This window comes from Mustela nivalis (genome assembly GCF_964662115.1).
Source record: "Mustela nivalis genome assembly, contig: HAP1_SCAFFOLD_1545, whole genome shotgun sequence".
Classification (NCBI taxonomy): domain Eukaryota; kingdom Metazoa; phylum Chordata; class Mammalia; order Carnivora; family Mustelidae; genus Mustela; species Mustela nivalis.
In genome coordinates, this window is record NW_028135119.1 from 850 (window position 1) to 25,768 (window position 24,919).

A 24,919-nucleotide genomic window follows, 5' to 3' on the forward strand; every position below is an offset into this window, starting at 1 on the left:
GGAGCATCTGGGTGGCTCAGTCAGTTAGTCCAACTCTTGATTTTGACTCGGGTCATGGTCAACCTTGGGATAGTGAGGCTGAACCTGCATTGTGCTGGTGCTGGGCATGGTGGCTGCTTAATCATCTCTCTCTCTTTCTGCACCGCTTCCGTTTCTCTGTCTCTGTCTCTGTCTCTGTGTCTGTGTCTGTCTCTCTCTCTCTCTCTAAAAAGAAAAGGAGTCTCAAAACTATAATCTTTCTATTTTAGGACCTCGAAAAAGAGGAGAAACTAAAACTAAAGAAGAAAACCAGAAGAATCCTTCTACCCCATTTCAAGATATTCGTCTACAGTAATCAAAAGTGCGTGGTGTTGGTGAAGAGCTAGACCAATGGAACAGAATAAAGATGGATAAGTGGAACAGAATCAGGGACCCAGAAAGAGAACTACACCCATATGTCGAATGGGGCCTTGACAAAGGTAAAAAGCCGTTCAGTGGAGGAGTGACAGCGTTTTGAATAAATGGTGCTAGAGCAAGTGGACATGCATAGGCAAAGAAGAAGGAGAAGCAGAAGAGGGAGCGGGAGAGGGGAGGAGGAGGTGGAGGACGAGGAGGCCGGGGACCACAATCTAAGTATCAAACCCTATACAAAACTTAACTCAGGCTGCCTGGGTGAGGCAGCCTGTGCGGCAGCCAGCTCTTGATTTCAGCTCTTGTCAAGCTCTCAGCGTCCCGGGACAAAGTCAGGCTCCAAGCTCACTGGCGAGGCTGCTTGAGGATGCTCTTTTCCCTTCTCCCTCCAGGCCCCTGCCCGCTCATGCACATGTTCACTCTCCCAAAGGAAAAAAAGAAAAAAAGAGTATTTTAAAAAGTAGCTCAAAATTAATCACTGCCTTACATGGAAAATGATAAATCTTATAGGGAAAATGTGGGGGAAAATTTCCAGAATGGAAAGCTAGGTAAAGAATCCTCCAGTCGAACATCAAATTATTTTCCCTAAGGTAAAGTTGATTAATTAGACTTTATCCAACAATCAGAATTGTAAATCTGTGCCGTGTGAAAGACCTCCTTAAGAAGACCCAAAAGACAAGCTACCAACTTGGAGGAAATAGGTCCAAATCACATAGCTAATAGAGGACTCCTGTCTGAAGCATGGAAACTCAGAATTTGATCCCCAAGTAAGCATGCAATCTAGTTAGCAAAAGGAAATAGAAGGGGGGTGGGGAAAAAGTAAAGGGCCTGCCACCTTTACCAAAGCGTAGACAGATGGAAACCACATAGAAAGTTGCCATTGGGGCAATTCAAATGAAAACTCCAGTGAGCTCTCACTGCACACCTATCACAGTGATTCAAACCAAATGCGCCAGAGAGGGAGAGAGAGACCCCACCACCAAATGCAAGGCAGGATGTGGAATGACTGGATCACTCCCGCATCACAGTTGGGAATGGAAAATGATAGAGCTGTCTCTTGAAAACAGTTAAGAGTTTCTTTTCCTTTTCCAAGCCGTGAGTTACATTCCCGTTCACATGCAGTATAATATCAATTTCAGGTGTCCAATAGAGTGGCTCAACCCTTCCACACAGATTCTTTGAGAACTAGACTTGCTACCGCCATAGGAGCAGGTCATGGCACTATGGCATTTATCTTAGAGAAATCAAAACTTAACGTTTGCTCCAAAGCCTGTAGGGGAATGTATCTGTGTCCTTATGAAAGCATTGGGGCTGCCAAGGGAGTGGAAGGGACTGGAGTGGTTGGATATTGACACTTGACATGGCTGCTGTAAGTGATAAACTCCTCTTGCTTCTTTGAAGGCCCCTTCCCTTTAATGGTGGTCCTGAGGACGAGGAGAATAGGAATGTCAACGATTTCAATCGCTTTAAACCTGCCAAGCATTAGAACACCATCTCTTCTACACTAGTTCACTCTCGTCTTAATCCTCAGTATCCCAAAGCAGACAGGTGGGGTCTGGTCCAAGAGGAGTTGCAGGCAGTGTCCCTTCCACAGGCCATCTCCCCTCTTGCCCAGAAGCCCAATGACCAGGTCCCAGGCTTTCAACTCATCTAATTTCTGTGCCTTCTCTAGGGACACCAGGGAACTTCTGGGCTCTTTTTCTGCCTTCAAGGAGGCTCTGCGACGCTGGGTCTAGTGCTCTCAGCCGACTTGGACCACACGGCCAGTTGTCTCCTCCTGCATGGGCCACCTATTGGCTCGGGTGGATCAGGTGAGGGCATGTCCTCTCAGAGAGATACATGGAGAACAGAATAGAGGACCTCTTTCTGGCATTGTTTACCCTAATCTCTCCGTGCTTGCTACCATCGCTTGACTTCCCTGGAATTTCAAGCCCAGGAGAAGGGGGTGGGTCAGCAACCAGAACTGTGGCTTCACCCTTGTGTCTTTTTTGAATGTTTTCCGCAACCCAGAGGGCTTCCGACAACACCAATTGATAACCGCATATGGTTTCCGTGGGCCAGGCATCCAGGTGCATCTAGCCAGGGACCTGTGTCTCAGGATCTCTCACAAGGCTGCAGTCAAGATGTCATGTGGGTCTTCAGTCATCTCCAGGCTTGTTGGCGGGAAATCTGCTTGTGTGCTCACTCGGGTGGCTCCTAGCAGCCAGAGGTCCTCCATTGCGGTGAGCAAGAAATATTTATTCCTTGCCACATGGGCCTCTCCATCATACAGCCCACAAGGAGCAGGCGGCTTCCCTCAAAACCAAGGTTGAGGGAGCGAGAGCAAGCCCAAGAGGAGACCAGTGTCTTTGTCTACGAGCCTCAGACGGGACATGCTATCTATCTCTCGGGCCATATTCTGTCCTTTCGAAGTGAGGCAGGAGTTCCTGACTCTAATCCAGTGGTAGAGTATGGAACACAAACCGAGGTGTACCCACGAAGGGAATCGTTGGAGACCCTGAAAGGCTGCCCTCCATGCTTTGCTGGGACTTTACCTCAGCTAGGCATCACCATAATCCTTGCATCCAAACTAGAACGTGACCTATGAGAAAATTTTGTCAAGCCCTTCTGGGATCCTTACAGCAGCTTGCCTAGAAGTTCCTTGCACAAGGGAAGGGTGCCTGTGTGGCTTAGTCAGGTCAACGTCTGACTCTTGATTTTGGCTCAGGGCGTGGTCCCATGGTCTGTGAAATCCAGCCCAGCGTCTGGTTGTGCACTTGAGTGGGAAGGCTGTCTAGTAGTCTCTGTCTCCCTGCCCCTCCCCCGCTTGCATGTGTGTGTGCCCTCGCTCTTTCTCTCTCTCAGAAATGAAGAAGCAGAAGTCATCGTAGTGGTAGGAGTGGTAGTTATTTTCACATCAGTGGGTAATGAGACAACCTTGGCTTGGAATGGGAGCTCTGAAATTCACTAGCTGTGTGATCTTGGGGCAAGTTGTGTCCCCTCTCTGAACCTCAGTAGTATATGACACACTGGGTTATTGGGACAATTAATTGATCAGTAAAGGACACTTAAAACCCTTCGTTGCTTGGCATAGAATCCCTTCATACAATCAATTCTCAGTCGCAGTAGGATCAGCAATTTGATCGTTTTATTTTTTTGGTCCTTAACAATGAAAAATGCTCTCTCACATGGCTATAGGGAATAGGTAGCATCAGTTCAAGAATGGGGTGGATCTCCAGTCAAAGGAGCAATGGGTGTGGCTGAAGGGGTAAGGAAGCACAGGAGCTTTTGTGCTCTGGTTGTGAGTGTCGGTGGCTGCTGGGAAAGGGAATCAGACCTGCAGGGGACCCGAGAACTTGGAGTCTGGCCAGTGCACCCTTGCTCCCTTCTTGGGCTTCTGGGCTTTGAGGGGAGCCTGTGGCCCTTGAGGGCATTTGGAGGCTGTGCCCAGAAGAGCAGGAGCAGGAGCTGGAGCTGGAGCAGGAGCAGGAGCAGGAGCAGGAGGCCCCCCGGAGACAGGCTGGACCTTGGGCCCAGAGTTGGCCAGCTTCTGCCTGAGGCAATGGTTTTCTTCCTTGAGCCTTTGGAACTCCCTCTCTGCCCACAGAACAGCCTTCTGGCTCTCCTCACTTCTGTTCTCCACCAGGAGGCGCTCTCGGTCATGCAAGGAGGAGATTCTCTGCCATTCTCGGTGCAGGTCGTCGGCCATCTTCTTGTAGAGGCCTAAGTTCCAGTGGGCAGCATCCACCTTCCTGCGCACCTTGGCGAGTTCGTTCTTCACTTGCAGGCAGCGTGCCTTCTCCTCCATCATCTTCCTCTCCAGGTGTTTGAGGTGCTCTTCGCACAGCTTAGGCTCTGCCTCGAGCTTCAGGTGCAGCTTCTGAATCTCCCTTTCCAGGAGGCTGTTTCGCTGGTGAAAAGATACTTGCTCAGCTTGGTGGATTGTTGTGTTTCCTGGGAGCTCTTCATTCCCCTGACGTGCCTTCTTCAGTGCCCTGGATGGCTTTCCTTGATTCAGGGGGCTCCCACGGAGCACGTGATCAGTGGAGGAGGAGCCAGTCTGCACCTGCCTCCTTGAGCCCCCACCTTCCAGATGATCTCGAAGGAGCTCTAGCAGATGCATCGCCGTCAGTAGGATCTGGCTGAGGGTGTGGTGTTGGCTCTGGCCCTCAGCGGGGGCCTGCCACGGCACACCTCCGTCAGGAAGCTCTGGCCTGCCTGCCTCCCCTGCCTCTTCCTGCCCTCTCAGTCCACAGCTGCCAATGTCCTGAGACAGAGGGTCTGCACTTCCCCGCAGATCAGGGCTGTCCTTGAAGTCTTCTGGCATATTCCTCGCAGGGGGTTCTCCATCGTCCTGGGCTGCTCCACAGATGGGATTTTCATCGGTGAGCTGGTGAGGGCTCTTCTTCAACAGCCTTTGCCGAACTCCCTTCAGCAGTTGCGTAGCGTCTCCCACAGAAAAGTACCCGACATCTTGATTCAGGGCAGCCAGAGCAAGGATCTGTAGCGGGAGAGGACTGGCCTTGTGCTCCGATGATGCGACGGCTCCATGGGCTGGTGCATCCGGGTCGGTCTTCTCCATGTCTTTTCCAGATACTTCATTCTGGGCACAGTGCCCCTTTCTTCCTCTTAAGCGGAGTCCACACTTTACTGGAATGAACACCAGCAACACAGTGCACACGAGGATCTCCCAGCCAAACCCAGAGTCTCGTGGCCCATGTGGCCAACGTTCGATTATCGGCAACCCAGAAGCCCACAGCTGTTCCCGGAGAGCCCACAGCGGCTCCAGAACTGTGTGGGGAGACATTGTAATGGCCACCAGCTGGCTCCAGAGAGCCTGGGGGCTTTGTCTCTGATCACCAGAAACTGCTTGGAACCCCTACGAGGGTTCCGTCTCCAATGCAAACCAGTGCCTGGCAACAGGAGCTGAAGGGAGTAGGGGTGGGGGAGGTGCACCCGAGACTCCAACGCAAATCAGTGCCTGGCAACAGGAGCTAACAGTCGTTGGGCAGCGGAGGAGAATCTCTATATTGTGTACCTGAAAAAAATGCAACCCTATGTACCATTGTCTTGGAATTAAACTTTGACACTTATAAGAAAAAGTTAAAAATGAAACTAGATATCAAAGGGAGAAAGATAACAAAATCTAAACACGTAGAAAGTAACTTTCTAGATTATCGGAGACAAAAGATAAAATTTCAGTGCACTGACCCGAAGGAAAATAAAACTACAACGTATTAAAATTGATGGGACACAGCTAAATCAACAGAGAGCTCAATTTTTAGCACTCAATGCATACATTAGAAAGGAGGAGGAGCATCTGGGTGGCTCAGTCAGTTAGTCCAACTCTTGATTTTGACTCGGGTCATGGTCAACCTTGGGATAGTGAGGCTGAACCTGCATTGTGCTGGTGCTGGGCATGGTGGCTGCTTAATCATCTCTCTCTCTTTCTGCACCGCTTCCCTTTCTCTGTCTCTGTCTCTGTCTCTGTCTCTGTCTCTGTGTCTATCTCTCTCTCTCTCTCCAAAAAGAAATGGAGTCTCAAAACTATAATCTTTCTATTTTAGAACCTAGAAAAAGAGGAGAAACTAAAACTAAAGAAGAAAACCAGAAGAATCCTTCTACCCCATTTCAAGATATTCGTCTACAGTAATCAAAAGTGCGTGGTGTTGGTGAAGAGCTAGACCAATGGAACAGAATAAAGATGGATAAGTGGAACAGAATCAGGGACCCAGAAAGAGAACTACACCCATATGTCGAATGGGGCCTTGACAAAGGTAAAAAGCCGTTCAGTGGAGGAGTGACAGCGTTTTGAATAAATGGTGCTAGAGCAAGTGGACATGCATAGGCAAAGAAGAAGGAGAAGCAGAAGAGGGAGCGGGAGAGGGGAGGAGGAGGTGGAGGACGAGGAGGCCGGGGACCACAATCTAAGTATCAAACGCTATACAAAACTTAACTCAGGCTGCCTGGGTGAGGGAGCCTGTGCGGCAGCCAGCTCTTGATTTCGGCTCTTGTCAAGCTCTCAGCGTCCCGGGACAAAGTCAGGCTCCAAGCTCACTGGCGAGGCTGCTTGAGGATGCTCTTTTCCCTTCTCCCTCCAGGCCCCTGCCCGCTCATGCATTAAAAAGTAGCTCAAAATTAATCACTGCCTTACATGGAAAATGATAAATATTATAGGGAAAATGTGGGGAAAAATTTCCAGAATGGAAAGCTAGGTACAGAATCCTCCAGTCGAACATCAAATTATTTTCCCTAAGGTAAAGTTGATTAATTAGACTTTATCCAACAATCAGAATTGTAAATCTGTGCCGTGTGAAACACCTCCTTACGAAGACCCAAAAGACAAGCTACCAACTTGGAGGAAATAGGTCCAAATCACATAGCTAATAGAGGACTCCTGTCTGAAGCATGGAAACTCAGAATTTGATCCCCAGGTAAGCATGCAATCTAGTTAGCAAAAGGAAATAGAAGGGGGGTGGGGAAAAAGTAAAGGGCCTGCCACCTTTACCAAAGCGTAGACAGATGGAAACCACATAGAAAGTTGCCATTGGGGCAATTCAAATGAAAACTTCAGTGAGCTCTCACTGCACACCTATCACAGTGATTCAAACCAAATGCGCCAGAGAGGGAGAGAGAGACCCCACCACCAAATGCAAGGCAGGATGTGGAATGACTGGATCACTCCCGCATCACAGTTGGGAATGGAAAATGATAAAGCTGACTCTTGAAAACAGTTAAGAGTTTCTTTTTTTTTTTCCAAGCCGTGAGTTACATTCCCGTTCACATGCAGTATAATATCAATTTCAGGTGTCCAATAGAGTGGCTCAACCCTTCCACACAGATTCTTTGAGAACTAGACTTGCTACCCCCTTAGGAGCAGGTCATGGCACTATGGCATTTATCTTAGAGAAAACAAAACTTAACGTTTGCTCCAAAGCCTGTAGGGGAATGTATCTGTGTCCTTATGAATGCAGTGGGGCTGGCCAATGCGGTGGAAGGGACTGGAGTGGTTGGATATTGACACTTGACAGGGCTGCTGTAAGTGATAAACTCCTCTTGCTTCTTTGAAGGCCCCTTCCCCTTAATGGTGGTCCTGAGGACGAGGAGAATAGGAATGTCACCGATTTCAATCGCTTTAAACCTGCCAAGCATTAGAACACCATCTCTTCTACACTAGTTCACTCTCGTCTTAATCCTCAGTATCCCAAAGCAGACAGGTGGGGTCTGGTCCAAGAGGGGTTGCAGGCAGTGTCCCTTCCACAGGCCATCTCCCCTCTTGCCCAGAAGCCCAATGACCAGGTCCCAGGCTTTCAACTCATCTAATTTCTGTGCCTTCTCTAGGGACACCAGGGAACTTCTGGGCTCTTTTTCTGCCTTCAAGGAGGCTCTGCGACGCTGGGTCTAGTGCTCTCAGCCGACTTGGACCACACGGCCAGTTGTCTCCTCCTGCATGGGCCACCTATTGGCTCGGGTGGATCAGGTGAGGGCATGTCCTCTCAGAGAGATACATGGAGAACAGAATAGAGGACCTCTTTCTGGCATTGTTTACCCTAATCTCTCAGTGCTTGCTACCATCGCTTGACTTCCCTGGAATTTCAAGCCCAGGAGAGGGGGGTGGGTCAGCAGCCAGAACTGTGGCTTCACCCTTGTGTCTTTTTTGAATGTTTTCCGCAACCCAGAGGGCTTCCGACAACACCAATTGATAACCGCATATGGTTTCCGTGGGCCAGGCATCCAGGTGCATCTAGCCAGGGACCTGTGTCTCAGGATCTCTCACAAGGCTGCAGTCAAGATGTCATGTGGGTCTTCAGTCATCTCCAGGCTTGTTGGCGGGAAATCTGCTTGTGTGCTCACTCGGGTGGCTCCTAGCAGCCAGAGGTCCTCCATTGCGGTGAGCAAGAAATATTCATTCCTTGCCACATGGGCCTCTCCATCATACAGCCCACAAGGAGCAGGCGGCTTCCCTCGAAACCAATGGTGAGGGAGCGAGAGCAAGCCCAAGAGGAGACCAGTGTCTTTGTCTACGAGCCTCAGAAGGGACATGCTATCTATCTCTCGGGCCATATTCTGTCCTTTCGAAGTGAGGCAGGAGTTCCTGACTCTAATCCAGTGGTAGAGTATGGAACCCAAACGGAGGTGTACCCACGAAGGGAATCGTTGGAGACCCTGAAAGGCTGCCCTCCATGCTTTGCTGGGACTTTACCTCAGCTAGGCATCACCATAATCCTTGCATCCAAACTAGAACGTGACCTATGAGAAAATTTTGTCAAGCCCTTCTGGGTTCCTTACAGCAGCTTGCCTAGAAGTTCCTTGCACAAGGGAAGGGTGCCTGTGTGGCTTAGTCAGGTCAACATCTGACTCTTGATTTTGGCTCAGGGCGTGGTCCCATGGTCTGTGAAATCCAGCCCAGCGTCTGGTTGTGCACTTGAGTGGGAAGGCTGTCTAGGAGTCTCTCTCTCCCTGCCCCTCCCCCGCTTGCATGTGTGTGTGTCCTGCTCTTTCTCTCTCTCAGAAATGAAGAAGCAGAAGTCATTGTAGTGGTAGGAGTGGTAGTTATTTTCACATCAGTGGGTAATGAGACAACCTTGGCTTGGAATGGGAGCTCTGAAATTCACTAGCTGTGTGATCTTGGGGCAAGTTGTGTCCCCTCTCTGAACCTCAGTAGTCTATGACACACTGGGTTATTGGGACAATTAAGTGATCAGTAAAGGACACTTAAAACCCTTCGTTGCTTGGCATAGAATCCCTTCATACAATCAATTCTCAGTCGCAGTAGGATCAGCAATTTGATCGTTTTATTTTTTTGGTCCTTAACAATGAAAAATGCTCTCTCACATGGCTATAGGGAATAGGTAGCATCAGTTCAAGAATGGGGTGGATCTCCAGTCAAAGGAGCAATGGGTGTGGCTGAAGGGGTAAGGAAGCACAGGAGCTTTTGTGCTCTGGTTGTGAGTGTCGGTGGCCTCTGGGAAAGGGAATCAGACCTGCAGGGGACCCGAGAACTTGGAGTCTGGCCAGTGCACCCTTGCTCCCTTCTTGGGCTTCTGGGCTTTGAGGGGAGCCTGTGGCCCTTGAGGGCATTTGGAGGCTGTGCCCAGAAGAGCAGGAGCAGGAGCTGGAGCTGGAGCAGGAGCAGGAGCAGGAGCAGGAGGCCCCCCGGAGACAGGCTGGACCTTGGGCCCAGAGTTGGCCAGCTTCTGCCTGAGGCAATGGTTTTCTTCCTTGAGCCTTTGGAACTCCCTCTCTGCCCACAGAACAGCCTTCTGGCTCTCCTCACTTCTGTTCTCCACCAGGAGGCGCTCGCGGTCATGCAAGGAGGAGATTCTCTGCCATTCTCCGTGCAGGTCTTCGGCCATCTTCTTGTAGAGGCCTAAGTTCCAGTGGGCAGCATCCACCTTCCTGCGCACCTTGGCGAGTTCGTTCTTCACTTGCACGCAGTGTGCCTTCTCCTCCATCTTCTTCCTCTCCAGGTGTTTGAGGTGCTCTTCGCACAGCTTAGGCTCTGCCTCGAGCTTCAGGTGCAGCTTCTGAATCTCCCTTTCCAGGAGGCTGTTTCGCTGGTGAAAAGATACTTGCTCAGCTTGGTGGATTGTTGTGTTTCCTGGGAGCTCTTCATTCCCCTGACGTGCCTTCTTCAGTGCCCTGGATGGCTTTCCTTGATTCAGGGGGCTCCCACGGGGCACGTGATCAGTGGAGGAGGAGCCAGTCTGCACCTACATCCTTGAGCCCCCACCTTCCAGATGATCTCGAAGGAGCTCTAGCATATGCATCACCGTCAGTAGGATCTGGCTGAGGGTGTGGTGTTGGCTCTGGCCCTCAGCGGGGGCCTGCCACGGCACACCTCCGTCAGGAAGCTCTGGCCTGCCTGCCTCCCCTGCCTCTTCCTGCCCTCTCAGTCCACAGCTGCCAATGTCCTGAGACAGAGGGTCTGCACTTCCCCGCAGATCAGGGCTGTCCTTGAAGTCTTCTGGCATATTCCTCGCAGGGGGTTCTCCATCGTCCTGGGCTGCTCCACAGATGGGATTTTCATCGGTGAGCTGGTGAGGGCTCTTCTTCAACAGCCTTTGCCGAACTCCCTTCAGCCGTTGCGTAGCGTCTCCCACAGAAAAGTACCCGACATCTTGATTCAGGGTGGCCAGAGCAAGGATCTGTAGCGGGAGAGGACTGGCCTTGTGCTCCGATGATGCGACGGCTCCATGGGCTGGTGCATCCGGGTCGGTCTTCTCCATGTCTTTTCCAGATACTTCATTCTGGGCACAGTGCCCCTTTCTTCCTCTTAAGCGGAGTCCACACTTTACTGGAATGAACACCAGCAACACAGTGCACACGAGGATCTCCCAGCCAAACCCAGAGTCTCGTGGCCCATGTGGCCAACGTTCGATTATCGGCAACCCAGAAGCCCACAGCTGTTCCCGGAGAGCCCACAGCGGCTCCAGAACTGTGTGGGGAGACATTGTAATGGCCACCAGCTGGCTCCAGAGAGCCTGGGGGCTTTGTCTCTGATCACCAGTGTCCTCTCGGCCAATAGAAACTGCTACGAGGGTTCCGTCTCCAATGCAAACCAGTGCCTGGCAACAGGAGCTGAAGGGAGTAGGGGTGGGGGAGGTGCACCCGAGACTCCAACGCAAATCAGTGCCTGGCAACAGGAGCTAACAGTCGTTGGGCAGCGGAGGAGAATCTCTATATTGTGTACCTGAAAAAAATGCAACCCTATGTAGCATTGTCTTGGAATTAAACTTTGACACTTATAAAAAAAAGTTAAAAATGAAACTAGATATCAAAGGGAGAAAGATAACAAAATCTAAACACGTAGAAAGTAACTTTCTAGATTATCGGAGACAAAAGATAAAATTTCAGTGCACTGACCCGAAGGAAAATAAAACTACAACGTATTAAAATTGGTGGGACACAGCTAAATCAACAGAGAGCTCAATTTTTAGCACTCAATGCATACATTAGAAAGGAGGAGGAGCATCTGGGTGGCTCAGTCAGTTAGTCCAACTCTTGATTTTGACTCGGGTAATGGTCAACCTTGGGATAGTGAGGCTGAAGCTGCATTGTGCTGGTGCTGGGCATAGTGGCTGCTTAATCATCTCTCTCTCTTTCTGCACCGCTTCCGTTTCTCTGTCTCTGTCTCTGTCTCTGTGTCTATCTCTCTCTCTCTCTCTAAAAAGAAAAGGAGTCTCAAAACTATAATCTTTCTATTTTAGAACCTAGAAAAAGAGGAGAAACTAAAACTAAAGAAGAAAACCAGAAGAATCCTTCTACCCCATTTCAAGATATTCGTCTACAGTAATCAAAAGTGCGTGGTGTTGGTGAAGAGCTAGACCAATGGAACAGAATAAAGATGGATAAGTGGAACAGAATCAGGGACCCAGAAAGAGAACTACACCCATATGTCGAATGGGGCCTTGACAAAGGTAAAAAGCCGTTCAGTGGAGGAGTGACAGCGTTTTGAATAAATGGTGCTAGAGCAAGTGGACATGCATAGGCAAAGAAGAAGGAGAAGCAGAAGAGGGAGCGGGAGAGGGGAGGAGGAGGTGGAGGACGAGGAGGCCGGGGACCACAATCTAAGTATCAAACCCTATACAAAACTTAACTCAGGCTGCCTGGGTGAGGCAGCCTGTGCGGCAGCCAGATCTTGATTTCGGCTCTTGTCAAGCACTCAGCATCCCGGGACAAAGTCAGGCTCCAAGCTCACTGGCCAGGCTGCTTGAGGATGCTCTTTTCCCTTCTCCCTCCAGGCCCCTGCCCACTCATGCACATGTTCACTCTCCCAAAGGAAAAAAAGAAAAAAAGAGTATTTTAAAAAGTAGCTCAAAATTAATCACTGCCTTACATGGAAAATGATAAATCTTATAGGGAAAATGTGGGGAAAAATTTCCAGAATGGAAAGCTAGGTAAAGAATCCTCCAGTCGAACATCAAATTATTTTTCCTAAGGTAAAGTTGATTAATTAGACTTTATCCAACAATCAGAATTGTAAATCTGTGCCGTGTGATAGACCTCCTTAAGAAGACCCAAAAGACAAGCTACCAACTTGGAGGAAATAGGTCCAAATCACATAGCTAATAGAGGACTCCTGTCTGAAGCATGGAAACTCAGAATTTGATCCCCAAGTAAGCATGCAATCTAGTTAGCAAAAGGAAATAGAAGGGGGGTGGGGAAAAAGTAAAGGGCCTGCCAACTTTACCAAAGCTTAGACAGATGGAAACCACATAGAAAGTTGCCATTGGGGCAATTCAAATGAAAACTCCAGTGAGCTCTCACTGCACACCTATCACAGTGATTCAAACCAAATGCGCCAGAGAGGGAGAGAGAGACCCCACCACCAAATGCAAGGCAGGATGTGGAATGACTGGATCACTCCCGCATCACAGTTGAGAATGGAAAATGATAGAGCTGACTCTTGAAAACAGTTAAGAGTTTCTTTTCCTTTTCCAAGCCGTGAGTTACATTCCCGTTCACATGCAGTATAATATCAATTTCAGGTGTCCAATAGAGTGGCTCAACCCTTCCACACAGATTCTTTGAGAACTAGACTTGCTACCCCCTTAGGAGCAGGTCATGGCACTATGGCATTTATCTTAGAGAAAACAAAACTTAACGTTTGCTCCAAAGCCTGTAGGGGAATGTATCTGTGTCCTTATGAAAGCAGTGGGGCTGGTCAATGCGGTGGAAGGGACTGGAGTGGTTGGATATTGACACTTGACAGGGCTGCTGTAATTGATAAACTCCTCTTGCTTCTTTGAAGGCCCCTTCCCCTTAATGGTGGTCCTGAGGACGAGGAGAATAGGAATGTCAACGATTTCAATCGCTTTCAACCTGCCAAGCATTAGAACACCATCTCTTCTACACTAGTTCACTCTCGTCTTAATCCTCAGTATCCCAAAGCAGACAGGTGGGGTCTGGTCCAAGAGGGGTTGCAGGCAGTGTCCCTTCCACAGGCCATCTCCCCTCTTGCCCAGAAGCCCAATGACCAGGTCCCAGGCTTTCAACTCATCTAATTTCTGTGCCTTCTCTAGGGACACCAGGGAACTTCTGGGCTCTTTTTCTGCCTTCAAGGAGGCTCTGCGACGCTGGGTCTAGTGCTCTCAGCCGACTTGGACCACACGGCCAGTTGTCTCCTCCTGCATGGGCCACCTATTGGCTCGGGTGGATCAGGTGAGGGCATGTCCTCTCAGAGAGATACATGGAGAACAGAATAGAGGACCTCTTTCTGGCATTGTTTACCCTAATCTCTCAGTGCTTGCTACCATCGCTTGACTTCCCTATAATTTCAAGCCCAGGAGAGGGGGGTGGGTCAGCAGCCAGAACTGTGGCTTCACCAGTGTGTCTTTTTTGAATGTTTTCCGCAACCCAGAGGGCTTCCGACAACACCAATTGATAACCGCATATGGTTTCCGTGGGCCAGGCATCCAGGTGCATCTAGCCAGGTACCCGTGTCTCAGGATCTCTCACACGGCTGCAGTCAAGATGTCATGTGGGTCTTCAGTCATCTCCAGGCTTGTTGGCGGGAAATCTGCTTGTGTGCTCACTCGGGTGGCTCCTAGCAGCCAGAGGTCCTCCATTGCGGTGAGCAAGAAATATTCATTCCTTGCCACATGGGCCTCTCCATCATACAGCCCACAAGGAGCAGGCGGCTTCCCTCGAAACCAATGGTGAGGGAGCGAGAGCAAGCCCAAGAGGAGACCAGTGTCTTTGTCTACGAGCCTCAGACGGGACATGCTATCTATCTCTCGGGCCATATTCTGTCCTTTCAAAGTGAGGCAGGAGTTCCTGACTCTAATCCAGTGGTAGAGTATGGAACACAAAACGAGGTGTACCCACGAAGGGAATCGTTGGAGACCCTGAAAGGCTGCCCTCCATGCTTTGCTGGGACTTTACCTCAGCTAGGCATCACCATAATCCTTGCATCCAAACTAGAACGTGACCTATGAGAAAATTTTGTCAAGCCCTTCTGGGATCCTTACAGCAGCTTGCCTAGAAGTTCCTTGCACAAGGGAAGGGTGCCTGTGTGGCTTAGTCAGGTCAACATCTGACTCTTGATTTCGGCTCAGGGCGTGGTCCCATGGTCTGTGAAATCCAGCCCAGCGTCTGGTTGTGCACTTGAGTCGAAGGCTGTCTAGGAATCTCTCTCTCCCTGCCCCTCCCCCGCTTGCATGTGTGTGTGCCCTCGCTCTTTCTCTCTCTCAGAAATGAAGAAGCGGAAGTCATCGTAGTGGTAGGAGTGGTAGTTATTTTCACATCAGTGGGTAATGAGACAACCTTGGCTTGGAATGGGAGCTCTGAAATTCACTAGCTGTGTGATCTTGGGGCAAGTTGTGTCCCGTCTCTGAACCTCAGTAGTATAGGACACACTGGGTTATTGGGACAATTAAGTGATCAGTAAAGGACACTTAAAACCCTTTGTTGCTTGGCATAGAATCCGTTCATACAATCAATTCTCAGTCGCAGTAGGATCAGCAATTTGATCGTTTTATTTTTTTGGTACTTAACAATGAAAAATACTCTCTCACATGGCTATAGGGAATAGGTAGCATCAGTTCAAGAATGGGGTGGATCTCCAGTCAAAGGAGCAATGGGTGTGGCTGAAGGGGTAAGGAAGCACAGGAGCTTTTGTGCTCTGGTTGTGAGTGTTGGTGGCTGCTGGGAAAGGGAATCAGACCTGCAGTGGACCCGAGATCTTGGAGTCTGGCCAGTGCACCCTTGCTCCCTTCTTGGGCTTCTGGGCTTTCAGGGGAGCCTGAGGCCCTTGAGGGCATTTGGAGGCTGTGCCCAGAAGAGCAGGAGCAGGAGCTGGAGCTGGAGCAGGAGCAGGAGCAGGAGCAGGAGGCCCCCCGGAGACAGGCTGGACCTTGGGCCCAGAGTTGGCCAGCTTCTGCCTGAGGCAATGGTTTTCTTCCTTGAGCCTTTGGAACTCCCTCTCTGCCCACAGAACAGCCTTCTGGCTCTCCTCACTTTTGTTGTCCAACAGGAGGCGCTCTCGGTCATGCAAAGAGGAGATTCTCTGCCATTCTCGGTGCAGGTCGTCGGCCATATTCTTTTAGAGGCCTAAGTTCCAGTGGGCAGCATCCACCTTCCTGCGCACCTTGGCGAGTTCGTTCTTCACTTGCAGGCAGCGTGCCTTCTCCTCCATCATCTTCCTCTCCAGGTGTTTGAGGTGCTCTTCGCACAGCTTAGGCTCTGCCTCGAGCATCAGGTGCAGCTTCTGAATCTCCCTTTCCAGGAGGCTGTTTCGCTGGTGAAAAGATACTTGCTCAGCTTGGTGGATTGTTGTGTTTCCTGGGAGCTCTTCATTCCCCTGACGTGCCTTCTTCAGTGTCCTGGATGGCTCTCCTTGATTCAGGGGGCTCCCACGGAGCACGTGATCAGTGGAGGAGGAGCCAGTCTGCACCTGCCACCTTGAGCCCCCACCTTCCAGATGATCTCGAAGGAGCTCTAGCAGATGCATCACCGTCAGTAGGATCTGGCTGAGGGTGTGGTGATGGCTCTGGCCCTCAGCGGGGGCCTGCCACAGCACACCTCCATCAGGAAGCTCTGGCCTGCCTGCCTCCCCTGCCTCTTCCTGCCCTCTCAGTCCACAGCTGCCAATGTCCTGAGACAGAGGGTCTGCACTTCCCCGCAGATCAGGGCTGTCCTTGAAGTCTTCTGGCATATTCCTCGCAGGGGGTTCTCCATCGTCCTGGGGGGCTCCACAGATGGGATTTTCATCGGTGAGCTGGTGAGGGCTCTTCTTCAACAGCCTTTGCCGAACTCCCTTCAGCAGTTGCGTAGCGTCTGCCACAGAAAAGTACCCGACATCTTGATTCAGGGCAGCCAGAGCAAGGATCTGTAGCGGGAGAGGACTGGCCTTGTGCTCCGATGATGGGACGGCTCCATGGGTTGGTGCATCCGGGTCGGTCTTCTCCATGTCTTTTCCAGATACTTCATTCTGGGCACAGTGCCCCTTTCTTCCTCTTAAGCGGAGTCCACACTTTACTGGAATGAACACCAGCAACACAGTGCACACGAGGATCTCCCAGCCAAACCCAGAGTCTCGTGGCCCATGTGGCCAACGTTCGATTATCGGCAACCCAGAAGCCCACAGCTGTTCCCGGAGAGACCACAGCGGCTCCAGAACTGTGTGGGGAGACATTGAAATGGCCACCAGCTGGCTCCAGAGAGCCTGGGGGCTTTGTCTCTGATCACCAGTGTCCTCTCGGCCACTAGAAACTGCTTGGAACCCCTACGAGGGTTCCGTCTCCAATGCAAACCAGTGCCTGGCAACAGGAGCTGAAGGGGGTAGGGGTGGGGGAGGTGCACCCGAGACTCCAACGCAAATCAGTGCCTGGCAACAGGAGCTAACAGTCGTTGGGCAGCGGAGGAGAATCTCTATATTGTGTACCTGAAAAAAATGCAACCCTATGTAGCATTGTCTTGGAATTAAACTTTGACACTTATAAAAAAAAGTTAAAAATGAAACTAGATATCAAAGGGAGAAAGATAACAAAATCTAAACACGTAGAAAGTAACTTTCTAGATTATCGGAGACAAAAGATAAAATTTCAGTGCACTGACCCGAAGGAAAATAAAACTACAACGTATTAAAATTGGTGGGACACAGCTAAATCAACAGAGAGCTCAATTTTTAGCACTCAATGCATACATTAGAAAGGAGGAGGAGCATCTGGGTGGCTCAGTCAGTTAGTCCAACTCTTGATTTTGACTCGGGTCATGGTCAACCTTGGGATAGTGAGGCTGAACCTGCATTGTGCTGGTGCTGGGCATGGTGGCTGCTTAATCATCTCTCTCTCTTTCTGCACCGCTTCCGTTTCTCTGTCTCTGTCTCTGTCTCTGTCTCTGTGTCTATCTCTCTCTCTCTCTCTAAAAAGAAAAGGAGTCTCAAAACTATAATCTTTCTATTTTAGAACCTAGAAAAAGAGGAGAAACTAAAACTAAAGAAGAAAACCAGAAGAATCCTTCTACCCCATTTCAAGATATTCGTCTACAGTAATCAAAAGTGCGTGGTGTTGGTGAAGAGCAGACCAATGGAACAGAATAAAGATGGATAAGTGGAACAGAATCAGGGACCCAGAAAGAGAACTACACCCATATGTCGAATGGGGCCTTGACAAAGGTAAAAAGCCGTTCAGTGGAGGAGTGACAGCGTTTTGAATAAATGGTGCTAGAGCAAGTGGACTTGCATAGGCAAAGAAGAAGGAGAAGCAGAAGAGGGAGCGGGAGAGAGGAGGAGGAGGTGGAGGACGAGGAGGCCGGGGACCACAATCTAAGTATCAAACCCTATACAAAACTTAACTCAGGCTGCCTGGGTGAGGCAGCCTGTGCGGCAGCCAGCTCTTGATTTCGGCTCTTGTCAAGCTCTCAGCGTCCCGGGACAAAGTCAGGCTCCAAGCTCACTGGCGAGGCTGCTTGAGGATGCTCTTTTCCCTTCTCCCTCCAGGCCCCTGCCCGCTCATGCACATGTTCACTCTCCCAAAGGAAAAAAAGAAAAAAAGAGTATTTTAAAAAGTAGCTCAAAATTAATCACTGCCTTACATGGAAAATGATAAATCTTATAGGGAAAATGTGGGGAAAAATTTCCAGAATGGAAAGCTAGGTAAAGAATCCTCCAGTCGAACATCAAATTATTTTCCCTAAGGTAAAGTTGATTAATTAGACTTTATCCAACAATCAGAATTGTATATCTGTGCCATGTGAAAGACCTCCTTAAGAAGACCCAAAAGACAAGCTACCAACTTGGAGGAAATAGGTCCAAATCACATAGCTAATAGAGGACTCCTGTCTGAAGCATGGAAACTCAGAATTTGATCCCCAAGTAAGCATGCAATCTAGTTAGCAAAAGGAAATAGAAGGGGGGTGGGGAAAAAGTAAAGGGCCTGCCACCTTTACCAAAGCGTAGACAGATGGAAACCACATAGAAAGTTGCCATTGGGGCAATTCAAATGAAAACTCCAGTGAGCTCTCACTGCACACCTATCACAGTGATTCAAACCAAATGCGCCAGAGAGGGAGAGAGACCCCACCACCAAATGCAAGGCAGGATGTGGAATGACTGGATCACTCCCGCATCACAGTTGGGAATGGAAAATGATAGAGCTGACTCTTGAAAACAGTTAAGAGTTTCTTTTCCTTTTCCAAGCCGTGAGTTACATTCCCGTTCACATGCAGTATAATATCAATTTCAGGTGTCCAATAGAGTGGCTCAACCCTTCCACACAGATTCTTTGAGAACTAGACTTGCTACCGCCATAGGAGCAGGTCATGGCACTATGGCATTTATCTTAGAGAAATCAAAACTTAACGTTTGCTCCAAAGCCTGTAGGGGAATGTATCTGTGTCCTTATGAAAGCATTGGGGCTGCCAAGGGGGTGGAAGGGACTGGAGTGGTTGGATATTGACACTTGACAGGGCTGCTGTAAGTGATAAACTCCTCTTGCTTCTTTGAAGGCCCCTTCCCCTTAATGGTGGTCCTGAGGACGAGGAGAATAGGAATGTCACCGATTTCAATCGCTTTAAACCTGCCAAGCATTAGAACACCATCTCTTCTACACTAGTTCACTCTCGTCTTAATCCTCAGTATCCCAAAGCAGACAGGTGGGGTCTGGTCCAAGAGGGGTTGCAGGCAGTGTCCCTTCCACAGGCCATCTCCCCTCTTGCCCAGAAGCCCAATGACCAGGTCCCAGGCTTTCAACTCATCTAATTTCTGTGCCTTCTCTAGGGACACCAGGGAACTTCTGGGCTCTTTTTCTGCCTTCAAGGAGGCTCTGCGACGCTGGGTCTAGTGCTCTCAGCCGACTTGGACCACACGGCCAGTTGTCTCCTCCTGCATGGGCCACCTATTGGCTCGGGTGGATCAGGTGAGGGCATGTCCTCTCAGAGAGATACATGGAGAACAGAATAGAGGACCTCTTTCTGGCATTGTTTACCCTAATCTCTCAGTGCTTGCTACCATCGCTTGACTTCCCTGGAATTTCAAGCCCAGGAGAGGGGGGTGGGTCAGCAGCCAGAACTGTGGCTTCACCCTTGTGTCTTTTTTGAATGTTTTCCACAACCCAGAGGGCTTCCGACAACACCAATTGATAACCGCATATGGTTTCCGTGGGCCAGGCATCCAGGTGCATCTAGCCAGGGACCTGTGTCTCAGGATTTCTCACAAGGATGCAATCAAGATGTCATGTGGGTCTTCAGTCATCTCCAGGCTTGTTGGCGGGAAATCTGCTTGTGTGCTCACTCGGGTGGCTCCTAGCAGCCAGAGGTCCTCCATTGCGGTGAGCAAGAAATATTCATTCCTTGCCACATGGGCCTCTCCATCATACAGCCCACAAGGAGCAGGCGGCTTCCCTCGAAACCAAGGTTGAGGGAGCGAGAGCAAGCCCAAGAGGAGACCAGTGTCTTTGTCTACGAGCCTCAGACGGGACATGCTATCTATCTCTCGGGCCATATTCTGTCCTTTCAAAGTGAGGCAGGAGTTCCTGACTCTAATCCAGTGGTAGAGTATGGAACACAAAACGAGGTGTACCCACGAAGGGAATCGTTGGAGACCCTGAAAGGCTGCCCTCCATGCTTTGCTGGGACTTTACCTCAGCTAGGCATCACCATAAACCTTGCATCCAAACTAGAACGTGACCTATGAGAAAATTTTGTCAAGCCCTTCTGGGATCCTTACAGCAGCTTGCCTAGAAGTTCCTTGCACAAGGGAAGGGTGCCTGTGTGGCTTAGTCAGGTCAACGTCTGACTCTTGATTTTGGCTCAGGGCGTGGTCCCATGGTCTGTGAAATCCAGCCCAGCATCTGGTTGTGCACTTGAGTCGAAGGCTGTCTAGGAATCTCTCTCTCCCTGCCCCTCCCCCGCTTGCATGTGTGTGTGCCCTCGCTCTTTCTCTCTCTCAGAAATGAAGAAGCGGAAGTCATCGTAGTGGTAGGAGTGGTAGTTATTTTCACATCAGTGGGTAATGAGACAACCTTGGCTTGGAATGGGAGCTCTGAAATTCACTAGCTGTGTGATCTTGGGGCAAGTTGTGTCCCGTCTCTGAACCTCAGTAGTATAGGACACACTGGGTTATTGGGACAATTAAGTGATCAGTAAAGGACACTTAAAACCCTTCGTTGCTTGGCATAGAATCCGTTCATACAATCAATTCTCAGTCGCAGTAGGATCAGCAATTTGATCGTTTTATTTTTTTGGTCCTTAACAATGAAAAATGCTCTCTCACATGGCTATAGGGAATAGGTAGCATCAGTTCAAGAATGGGGTGGATCTCCAGTCAAAGGAGCAATGGGTGTGGCTGAAGGGGTAAGGAAGCACAGGAGCTTTTGTGCTCTGGTTGTGAGTGTTGGTGGCTGCTGGGAAAGGGAATCAGACCTGCAGTGGACCCGAGATCTTGGAGTCTGGCCAGTGCACCCTTGCTCCCTTCTTGGGCTTCTGGGCTTTCAGGGGAGCCTGAGGCCCTTGAGGGCATTTGGAGGCTGTGCCCAGAAGAGCAGGAGCAGGAGCTGGAGCTGGAGCAGGAGCAGGAGCAGGAGCAGGAGGCCCCCCGGAGACAGGCTGGACCTTGGGCCCAGAGTTGGCCAGCTTCTGCCTGAGGCAATGGTTTTCTTCCTTGAGCCTTTGGAACTCCCTCTCTGCCCACAGAACAGCCTTCTGGCTCTCCTCACTTCTGTTGTCCACCAGGAGGCGCTCTCGGTCATGCAAGGAGGAGATTCTCTGCCATTCTCGGTGCAGGTTGTCGGCCATATTCTTTTAGAGGCCTAAGTTCCAGTGGGCAGCATCCACCTTCCTGCGCACCTTGGCGAGTTCGTTCTTCACTTGCAGGCAGCGTGCCTTCTCCTCCATCATCTTCCTCTCCAGGTGTTTGAGGTGCTCTTCGCACAGCTTAGGCTCTGCCTCGAGCTTCAGGTGCAGCTTCTGAATCTCCCTTTCCAGGAGGCTGTTTCGCTGGTGAAAAGATACTTGCTCAGCTTGGTGGATTGTTGTGTTTCCTGGGAGCTCTTCATTCCCCTGACGTGCCTTCTTCAGTGTCCTGGATGGCTCTCCTTGATTCAGGGGGCTCCCACGGAGCACGTGATCAGTGGAGGAGGAGCCAGTCTGCACCTGCCTCCTTGAGCCCCCACCTTCCAGATGATCTCGAAGGAGCTCTAGCAGATGCATCACCGTCAGTAGGATCTGGCTGAGGGTGTGGTGATGGCTCTGGCCCTCAGCGGGGGCCTGCCACAGCACACCTCCATCAGGAAGCTCTGGCCTGCCTGCCTCCCCTGCCTCTTCCTGCCCTCTCAGTCCACAGCTGCCAATGTCCTGAGACAGAGGGTCTGCACTTCCCCGCAGATCAGGGCTGTCCTTGAAGTCTTCTGGCATATTCCTCGCAGGGGGTTCTCCATCGTCCTGGGGGGCTCCACAGATGGGATTTTCATCGGTGAGCTGGTGAGGGCTCTTCTTCAACAGCCTTTGCCGAACTCCCTTCAGCAGTTGCGTAGCGTCTCCCACAGAAAAGTACCCGACATCTTGATTCAGGGCAGCCAGAGCAAGGATCTGTAGCGGGAGAGGACTGGCCTTGTGCTCCGATGATGCGACGGCTCCATGGGTTGGTGCATCCGGGTCGGTCTTCTCCATGTCTTTTCCAGATACTTCATTCTGGGCACAGTGCCCCTTTCTTCCTCTTAAGCGGAGTCCACACTTTACTGGAATGAACACCAGCAACACAGTGCACACGAGGATCTCCCAGCCAAACCCAGAGTCTCGTGGCCCATGTGGCCAACGTTCGATTATCGGCAACCCAGAAGCCCACAACTGTTCCCGGAGAGACCACAGCGGCTCCAGAACTGTGTGGGGAGACATTGAAATGGCCACCAGCTGGCTCCAGAGAGCCTGGGGGCTTTGTCTCTGATCACCAGTGTCCTCTCGGCCACTAGAAACTGCTTGGAACCCCTACGAGGGTTCCGTCTCCAATGCAAACCAGTGCCTGGCAACAGGAGCTGAAGGGAGTAGGGGTGGGGGAGGTGCACCCGAGACTCCAACGCAAATCAGTGCCTGGCAACAGGAGCTAACAGTCGTTGGGCAGCGGAGGAGAATCTCTATATTGTGTACCTGAAAAAAATGCAACCCTATGTAGCATTGTCTTGGAATTAAACTTTGACACTTATAAAAAAAAGTTAAAAATGAAACTAGATATCAAAAGGAGAAAGATAACAAAATCTAAACACGTAGAAAGTAACTTTCTAGATTATCGGAGACAAAAGATAAAATTTCAGTGCACTGACCCGAAGGAAAATAAAACTACAACGTATTAAAATTGATGGGACACAGCTAAATCAACAGAGAGCTCAATTTTTAGCACTCAATGCATACATTAGAAAGGAGGAGGAGCATCTGGGTGGCTCAGTCAGTTAGTCCAACTCTTGATTTTGACTCGGGTCATGGTCAACCTTGGGATAGTGAGGCTGAACCTGCATTGTGCTGGTGCTGGGCATGGTGGCTGCTTAATCATCTCTCTCTCTTTCTGCACCGCTTCCGTTTCTCTGTCTCTGTCTCTGTCTCTGTGTCTATCTCTCTCTCTCTCTCTAGAAAGAAAAGGAGTCTCAAAACTATAATCTTTCTATTTTAGAACCTAGAAAAAGAGGAGAAACTAAAACTAAAGAAGAAAACCAGAAGAATCCTTCTACCCCATTTCAAGATATTCGTCTACAGTAATCAAAGTGCGTGGTGTTGGTGAAGAGCTAGACCAATGGAACAGAATAAAGATGGATAAGTGGAACAGAATCAGGGACCCAGAAAGAGAACTACACCCATATGTCGAATGGGGCCTTGACAAAGGTAAAAAGCCGTTCAGTGGAGGAGTGACAGCGTTTTGAATAAATGGTGCTAGAGCAAGTGGACATGCATAGGCAAAGAAGAAGGAGAAGCAGAAGAGGGAGCGGGAGAGGGGAGGAGGAGGTGGAGGACGAGGAGGCCGGGGACCACAATCTAAGTATCAAACCCTATACAAAACTTAACTCAGGCTGCCTGGGTGAGGCAGCCTGTGCGGCAGCCAGCTCTTGATTTTGGCTCTTGTCAAGCTCTCAGCGTCCCGGGACAAAGTCAGGCTCCAAGCTCACTGGCGAGGCTGCTTGAGGATGCTCTTTTCCCTTCTCCCTCCAGGCCCCTGCCCGCTCATGCACATGTTCACTCTCCCAAAGGAAAAAAAGAAAAAAAGAGTATTTTAAAAAGCAGCTCAAAATTAATCACTGCCTTACAGGGAAAATGATAAATCTTATAGGGAAAATGTGGGGAAAAATTTCCAGAATGGAAAGCTAGGTAAAGAATCCTCCAGTCGAACATCAAATTATTTTCCCTAAGGTAAAGTTGATTAATTAGACTTTATCCAACAATCAGAATTGTATATCTGTGCCATGTGAAAGACCTCCTTAAGAAGACCCAAAAGACAAGCTACCAACTTGGAGGAAATAGGTCCAAATCACATAGCTAATAGAGGACTCCTGTCTGAAGCATGGAAACTCAGAATTTGATCCCCAAGTAAGCATGCAATCTAGTTAGCAAAAGGAAATAGAAGGGGGGTGGGGAAAAAGTAAAGGGCCTGCCACCTTTACCAAAGCGTAGACAGATGGAAACCACATAGAAAGTTGCCATTGGGGCAATTCAAATGAAAACTCCAGTGAGCTCTCACTGGACACTTATCACAGTGATTCAAACCAAATGCGCCAGAGAGGGAGAGAGAGACCCCACCACCAAATGCAAGGCAGGATGTGGAATGACTGGATCACTCCCGCATCACAGTTGGGAATGGAAAATGATAGAGCTGACTCTTGAAAACAGTTAAGAGTTTCTTTTCCTTTTCCAAGCCGTGAGTTACATCCCCGTTCACATGCAGTATAATATCAATTTCAGGTGTCCAATAGAGTGGCTCAACCCTTCCACACAGATTCTTTGAGAACTAGACTTGCTACCGCCATAGGAGCAGGTCATGGCACTATGGCATTTATCTTAGAGAAATCAAAACTTAACGTTTGCTCCAAAGCCTGTAGGGGAATGTATCTGTGTCCTTATGAAAGCATTGGGGCTGCCAAGGAGGTGGAAGGGACTGGAGTGGTTGGATATTGACACTTGACATGGCTGCTGTAAGTGATAAACTCCTCTTGCTTCTTTGAAGGCCCCTTCCCCTTAATGGTGGTCCTGAGGACGAGGAGAATAGGAATGTCAACAATTTCAATCGCTTTAAACCTGCCAAGCATTAGAACACCATCTCTTCTACACTAGTTCACTCTCGTCTTAATCCTCAGTATCCCAAAGCAGACAGGTGGGGTCTGGTCCAAGAGGGGTTGCAGGCAGTGTCCCTTCCACAGGCCATCTCCCCTCTTGCCCAGAAGCCCAATGACCAGGTCCCAGGCTTTCAACTCATCTAATTTCTGTGCCTTCTCTAGGGACACCAGGGAACTTCTGGGCTCTTTTTCTGGCTTCAAGGAGGCTCTGCGAGGCTGGGTCTAGTGCTCTCAGCCGACTGGACCACACGACCAGTTGTCTCCTCCTGCATGGGCCACCTATTGGCTCGGGTGGATCA

At 49.9% G+C, this 24,919-nt stretch overlaps 2 long non-coding RNA genes across 4 annotated transcripts; both read left to right on the forward strand.

Annotated features, from left to right (window-relative positions):
* The first annotated feature begins 261 nt into the window (after positions 1-261).
* LOC309857919 lies at positions 262-17,395 on the forward strand. Of its 3 annotated transcripts, XR_014307962.1 has the most exons (7): positions 262-458; positions 2,063-2,201; positions 5,937-6,146; positions 7,711-7,849; positions 11,580-11,789; positions 13,395-13,533; positions 17,280-17,395. It is a non-coding gene; the product is annotated as an uncharacterized lncRNA (long non-coding RNA). The 3 variants fall into 3 exon arrangements; XR_014307963.1 differs by lacking the exon at positions 2,063-2,201; XR_014307964.1 differs by lacking the exon at positions 13,395-13,533 and having other exon boundaries at positions 17,280-17,386.
* Positions 17,396-17,457: 62 nt separating this feature from the next.
* LOC309857921 lies at positions 17,458-23,040 on the forward strand. The gene is made up of 3 exons (XR_014307966.1): positions 17,458-17,488; positions 19,091-19,229; positions 22,970-23,040. It is a non-coding gene; the product is annotated as an uncharacterized lncRNA (long non-coding RNA).
* Positions 23,041-24,919: the final 1,879 nt, after the last annotated feature.